The sequence below is a fragment of the Protomyctophum bolini genome (assembly GCF_963924005.1).
Source record: "Protomyctophum bolini genome assembly, chromosome: 22".
Classification (NCBI taxonomy): Eukaryota; Metazoa; Chordata; class Actinopteri; order Myctophiformes; family Myctophidae; genus Protomyctophum; species Protomyctophum bolini.
Genome location: NC_137883.1, coordinates 17,005,124 through 17,012,980, shown reverse-complemented (window position 1 = coordinate 17,012,980; position 7,857 = coordinate 17,005,124).

The following is a 7,857-nucleotide window of genomic DNA, read 5'->3' as shown; positions in this document are numbered from 1 at the left end:
GGACACTCAGGCATGAAGGAAGCATGAGTTCAAGTCCGTTGCTCTCCCCATGTCCCCAATATATGGGGACTAGGTTGGCGGAGGGTGTGTAGACTAGAGCCCAGGATCACATTAGATAATTGACACAGGGGTGAAAAAAATCTGTTACAAAATTGTGAGATAAAAAATATTAAAATAATAAAATAATACAAAATAATAATAATAATAATAATAATAATAATAATAGCCTTAGCATTAGGAATAGGCTGACACAGAGGACAGGATATGTCAACTCTGTCACAAAATAAAATTACACTCCCTCACCAAAATAAATATTGTCACCAGTGAAGAAGAATTGCCCTATCTCCTGGGAGAATGTTCCTGCTGCTCTGCTGCTCTGCATAGTACAATACAGTACAACACTATATCCAAAGTGCATTCAATTCAATTTAGGCATTTAGCAGACACTCTTCTTAATCCAGAGGGATTTACAAGTAAGCAAGGTAAACACGAGTTAATACATCAAATGCGTTAGTAATCTAGGATCATAACTAAGAACCTAAGAAAATATGGGGCCCCCAAAATAATTACCTGCCCAGGGGCCCTTGTGGGGGTTAATCCGTTCCTGGTTAACTGATCTGAGCAAGTGGGAGGGGTTGTGGATTGGATCAGGCTTTGAAGTTATGCGGGCGCCGTATCTTTGGTACGGCCAACATCAGTGTTTACTGTTTTGTGTGTGATTGTTTTGTACGAGAACCATGCATGCTGCGGCATTCTGGATCATTTGGAGGGGCTTATGTGCACATGCCTGGAGGCCAGTACGGAGGGAGTTACAGTAGTCAAGTTTTCATATGACTGAGGTCTGGATATAATAATATGAGCTGGGCTGATTCCTGGTTGAGAAACGGTCTCACACGCACGTGCACACACACACACACACACACACACACACACACACACACACACACACACACACACACACACACACACACACACACACACACGCAATATAACTATAATATGAAATATTGAATGCCAACGTCTCTCACATCTACAGTGCATTGAGGTTGCAAGGGTGTGATGTAGAGGGAGAGAATCGACACTGGCGTATGATGGAGTATAACAAATCTGAATGACTATGAGTACAGATTTGCGTGATGTTTGGACAAAAGCTGTAGAAAACTGTCAAAAAAATGTTTTAAAAAATGTGCCTCCTGGTGCACAGGCCCATGTGAAATATATTAATTGGGGCAGAGGTTCTACTCTGGCATCCAGGGAGTGTGCCTGTGAATAGTTTTGCTTCCATCAAGCCAACGGTGTCAGAGATTAGCTGTACACAGACAGAATGACGGATGACGGACACACAGACGGACGGGCGGACAGCGTGCAAAACATAGTCTCGGCCAATGCCTTACAGCCTGGCGGAGACAATTGAGAGAGAGGGAGAGAGAGTATGATATGATATAGTACCATGGCTACTACAACTCCTGATTAAGCCTCCAAGTCGACTGGTGGACAAAGGACCGTAGTCTGACCTTATTGTATGCTGGGACACAATATCTCCTTCCTGAAGGTATAGCAACCTATATCCTTCATACAACACATGGCTAGTGTTTGAGGTGATATTCCTTGCTAATCTTAGGATGCTGTTATCATACATGGATGTATAAAGTTTCTGAAGACAAACATCCATACCACTCATAATAACAGAAGTGAAGAACAAAAGAAGAATCTGTCTACTACTGTATAGCACTAAAGGATCTTAGACGGCGAAGGAAGTAGATTCTTGGCTTCAATCTCTTCTGTCTTTTTTGTGTTAATGATGAGAGAGAGAGGACATGCACAGAGAGGTCATGTTTACATCCGGTGTGTTTCGTAAGCCAGATATGTAGGACAGGCAGACTGCAGTAGCAGCAGTGTTTATGTAAAGGTGTTGGTCGGTGCCGCTAGTGTGACAGATGGATGGTTCACAGAGGAACCCACGGTATGAATGGACCTTTTACATTCAGAGTTACATTCACACTCAAGATTTGTTGCCTGCTGGACAGCAATCATAACGGGATTGCTCACTTTTATCCTTCAAATTTCCCCTCTCTCTCTCTCTCTCTCTCTCTCTCGCATGCACGCACGCACGCACACATGCATGCATGCATGCACGCACGCACGTATAGAGCAGTTTGGGATAATGATGTGGATAACCTCACCTACTGACATAAAAATGTTACCAAAGCTTTGCAGCAAATGGAGAGTATACAGTGCAGTATGCACTAAGGGGTGTGATGATACAGTTTAAACGTGTTTTTTTTACCCCGCCTTGGTAAATAAAGTTTTTGGGGAGCTTTCAAAACGGTGTGCAGACTTATTCTTTCGTTTGGCCAAAAGCCATGGAACTTGTTTACACAAGTGCCTTGACTCATGCGGAACACATCTGTCTGACTATATGCAATACGTACAATAAGCGGGTCTTTTTGCGGTCTGTTTGGGGTATATGGACAGCTGTAATACCACTGGACGACCTAAAGTGGCACTGTTGAGCAGCCTAAAAGGGCCATTCATTCGGTGTTATTGAGCAGCCTGCATCGCTCAGTTCACACTGGTGTGATTTTTCTTATTGCTTTGCCCCGTCTTATCGCTGCTTGCAGCTATATCTTCTTCTAAAATTGCTAAATACAACGCACAAGTACTTAATATTGATACTATTTGCATTGCAAAATTATACGATATACGATACAAAGTCAATGTTGCTGTTTACATTTCGATATTTTACGATGCAGTTACTATATCGTTACATTTATGTACTGTTCTGCAGAAACCGTGTCAAATGTGGTCTACCAGTCTAGTTAGTTAGTAGGACCCAGCCAGATGGTTCTCCACCAGGCAGTGGCGGAGCTAGGGGGGGCACTTGGAGGTGTTCAAAGAAGCCTGTAGCACCCCCAAGAAATGCTCAACCAAACATATTATTATTAATGACGCATAGCTGTGCATTTATTGCTTGTTTGCTGGGGTGTGAAATTGCTATAACAGAGCTGAAAAAGCCCTCCAAAGGCGTGTTGTTTTGGAGAATGTTGGCGATTGACAACATCAATAGGTGGTGGTACGGTAGGCGATATTGTCATCACCAGACTCATACAGTGTAGGCATATATAGGTGATGTCATCAGCCTCATCATAGACCCATACAGTGAAATGATAGTTTGGAACCAAATGGACCCTTATGGGTCTATAACTCTCAGAGTTAAATTAACATTGATTTTACAATATGAATTGGGGTCTCAGAGATAGAAATGCCATTAAATGGGGATCCCTCGAGCCTATATGCATGTCAAACTGGGGGTCCTTGAAATTGAACGGGTTGAGAATCACTGCTAGGGCTGTAAAAATCCTCTCTCATGGGGGTCCCTTGCATATCTTTTCAGGGTCCGCGGGCTAATTAGTGTCAATTTTGGGGGTCCTTGACATGAAAAAGTTTGGGAACCACTGGTGTAGTTGATGGATGTATATCCTGATTATCACCGGACCCACACGGTGCAGGTGATGGATGTGTTCTGATCCTTGCAAACGGCCCCCTGTTCAATGTATTGACCTGTATAATTAGCTGATTAACGGGCAGGTTGTGAGCCTATAAATCATTGGACACTTAATGGAGTTGGAACAATGCATGTTCAGGAGGGAAGACCATCTGCTATTTTCACTACTTCTTAAATGTCATTTTTGTAATTGAATTTAAAAAAAAAAGAAAAAGAAAAAATAGGAAACCAAATAATAAGGGGATATTTACTTGACCCCAACCCAAACTTGGATCCCTACCCACTGATTGCAAAATTTGTTAAATATTTTTGAGTGGTGCAACCACTCCAGCTATGTGTGTCTCTGGCTGGCTGGATGTGTCCGAGCCTGAAAATAGTGTTTGGTTGTGTCACTGTTGCGCAGCCTAACATACACGCACGCACACGCACACAAACTGTATATGTGATGATTTGGGGTGTGACAGTGCAGTACAGTGACAGTACAGTACAGTAGAGGGACCCCCTGGGGGGACTCCCCACACGGTAACTCTGTCATTTCTCAACCATTTCGGACGCGGGGCGGCTCGCCGGAACTTCTGGGGACCACCCGGGGACCCCCACATGGAGTTGCACCACTCACTTCACACAGGTGTGATTTCTTTTTAACAAATTGATCCCTGGACAACATACATTTACAGCACTGCACAGTGCACTCACACACACACTCATACATTCACACCGTTATTCTTTTTTACACTGAAATAACTGGTGATAATAAAACATAAGTGGGTGATTTGCTCTGATGGCCTCCATGTAATATGGTTGTGTGTCATATTTAATTACATTTTTTACGATTGTCTTTTATTAGAATATTAAATAATGTGTACTATAACTCAGTGGGTATAGTTAGGTATATTTATATGGGTAGTAATTTTTGGATGGAGACACATTACCTGAGACTTGTCGGGAGCAATCTGTAAAAATAATAAACTGTTGGGCCGAAAAGGTCAAGGTCGCAATCAAGGTCACGGTCAAAACGACACAATGAATAATATCTCTCAAGCTTGCAAATATGCTATGTATACTATGTTCAAAAACTGTTAAAGAGACAGTCTCAAATGAATGAATGAATGATTTGTTTATTTCGGACACTATTAAAAGACTAAAGATTATGTAAAATAAACATAATACACTTAAAATAAGAAATGTGAAAATAATGAAAAAGACAGCTTTATAGTTCACAAACTACTTCGTCCAGGACTACCAAATTGATATGTATTTGGCCACAGACCCACATCTGAAAATGTTTTGTGTCAGGGACCCCGAGGAGAAGATTTGTGTGTACAAAATATATATACCTGATTCAAAAGATTCAATAATAAATAGCAATGTACAATGTGAGTTTGTATATGCTATTTTATTTTTGACATTGAAATAGATAAAATGATTGTAATGCTATATTGACTACTTTTCCTGGGGACCCCCATGTAGATTGTCTATTTTCAAAATATTTTGTATACATTTTTAACTTATATGATTCTGCATAATGAGCACTTTCTACTTTTGGTACTTTAAGTACAATTTGATACCAATACTTTTGTACTTTGACTCAAGGAAAATTTGTACTATTACCTGTATAATAATAATATTTCTACATTGCAGTATTAATATACGTTTACTTGTAAGTAAAACATGTGAGTACTTCTCCGTGTCCCTGGAAGCTGCAGTCTCCTTTACACTGGCTGTAATGACCGCTGGCATTTCATCATCACTGATCTTTATACTGCCATCAGTCCCTCAACACACACGCACGCACACACACACACACACACACACACACGCACGCACATGAAATATTATAGTGTACACACATGCCAGCACACACACAAACATGCTGGAACACACATAAGAAAAAGGACAGAGGTTTTAAGACATGGCGTGTCTGTCAAACATATACTGTACATGTAAAGTTAATTCAATTTTATAGTTGATTTAACAAAAATTTATGATGGTGTTGATGGTGTCATAATGCTTGATGCTTGATGCTTGGTTGCATGCTGAAAATAGCAGATCAACGCGTCGCATTTTGAACTTGTAGATCTGCTACTTTCAGAGCACACACACCTGAGCGCAAACGAACACAAAATGACGTGTCTTTTAGTTCTACTGGATCTCTCCTCCAGTCCTTCCTTTAGTATAGTTTCGCATTTTGAAAAGCCGCCATTTCGCATTTTGAAAAGCCGCCATTTCGCATTTCGCATTTTGAAAAGCCGCCATTTCGCATTTTGAAAAGCCGCCATTTCGCATTTCGCATTTTGAAAAGCCGCCATTTCGCATTTTGAAAAGCCGCCAAATGACTAAATTGTCAGTAATAGCCATAGTTTTAGTCATCATACAGTAGCTTATTATTTTTTCGCCATAGTTTTAGTTGACGGAATCAACACTGGACTACAGTGAACATGTTCATATAGTCGCACTAAGCTGCTCAGCTATGCTGTGCTGTGCTCACCTTGGACGTGTGTCAGCATATGGTCTGACCTTCATGTCCACGCTCCTCGCTGCCATAACTCTCCGGTTCCCCCTGGTTTTGACACCTGGGCATCTCTCACCTGCTCTTTGTTGTCAGACAAATCAGTGCCGCGGCAAGAGAGGCGAATGGCGGGGTGCTTGGTGGCTCAGCCGGTTCCATAGCAGTGGGCCGGGACCCATGTTTTGGGGCGGCGAGTAAATATTCTTTCCATTTCCTACATTAAAAATAGGCCTATTTAAAAACAAATAAATGAATAAATGTTTAAGAAGTAGTGAAAATAGCAGATCCACAAGCTCACAAAGCGGCATTAAGCGACGTCTTGTGAGCTTGTAGATCGGCTCTTTTCACTATAGTTTGGGTCCCGGGCAAATGCCTTAATGTCTCTTTTGGGTCTTGAGCTCTGTGTACTGTACACAGAGCAGGCAGACCTTGTGAGCACAAAGACAAGGTTACAATCAGGGGCTCATCAATATGTCCGTAGGCCTACATGGACAAAATGTGTCCGTGGCAAATGTTTGATTATTTTTAACACACCATTATAATGTTCTTATATAGACCCAATTAGTGTCACAGTGCAAAGGCAGGAGCTTTAGGACCCACTAGCAGACAGACAGGCGCAGGCAGATGAGCTTCAATGCAAGGTTTTTATCTAAAAAAAAAACCATGCCACAAGGAATACAAGGAACTTGAAGTACATACAGTGCACTGGGAGTTAAATCATGGATACACGAGGAGAACACGACTGACATAAAGTGACGAACTAGCAAGGAACTGAACAAACAGGGGAGTATAAATAGACACAGACTAACTAGGCACAGGTGAAACAAAACTCAAAATGAAGACAGGGATTGGCTGGGGGACTAAGAGGACACAGGTGGAAAACAAAGACTAATCACAATACAGGTTATAGACAAGGCAGGTACAGAACTACAGGGGCAGACAGGAAGGCACAAAAAATACTACAAAATAAAAGGTACACAAGTTAAAGGTGAAACTCAAACTGGAACTAAGACACAGGGAAAACACAATACTTCAAAATCACAGGAACACAACAGAAGGGTAAAACAATAACAAAAACCAAGAAAAGGGTACACAAGAAAACATAACACGTCACGGACCGTGACAATTAGTGAATGTCAAGTCTCCAGGTTTTCTTCCGAATATGTATGACACTGATTTACTATGATGGCACATTTGGAGTCCAACTAGTGGTTCTGAAATTTTCAAAGACCCTCTTAACTCTGAGAGTGTACACTCTCGTCTCACTCTCGTCTCTCAGAGTTATGGACATTCAGGGCTCTCTTCATGTATTATTGCCCAATCATTTCTGTATGTCCATGGCAAAAACTGAATTTTGACAAAAATGTCCACCACAAGCCAATTCCAACCCAACCCACAGGGCTTGTATTGGGCCTGCAGGCGCAGAGGATCCATTCCTCTGCTTTAGATTGTTTTACTCAATTTCATATTATTCCCAATAAAACAACCAAACAGAATAGCTACAGCAAAATACAAATGAAAACAAATTGTGCAGAATAACTTGGCTTGAAATCACAAAGGGGAAGCTATCAATCTCGAAGATCAAACTGCTGAAAGGACCAAGTGTGTGTGTGTGTGTGTGTGTGTGTGTGTGTGTGTGTGTGTGTGCGTGCGTGCGTGCGTGCGTGCGTGCGTGCGTGTGCGTGTGTGCGTGCGTGTGTGTGAAATAAAATAAAACTAAATACATGGTCAATCGAGGATAAAAGGGTCAATAATAGGGTTCATAAAACAATAAAAACAATTATGACTTAAAATGAAGGTCCATAAAACCCCCAAAGTCCCTGGAGTCCGCAAAGTGCACCTT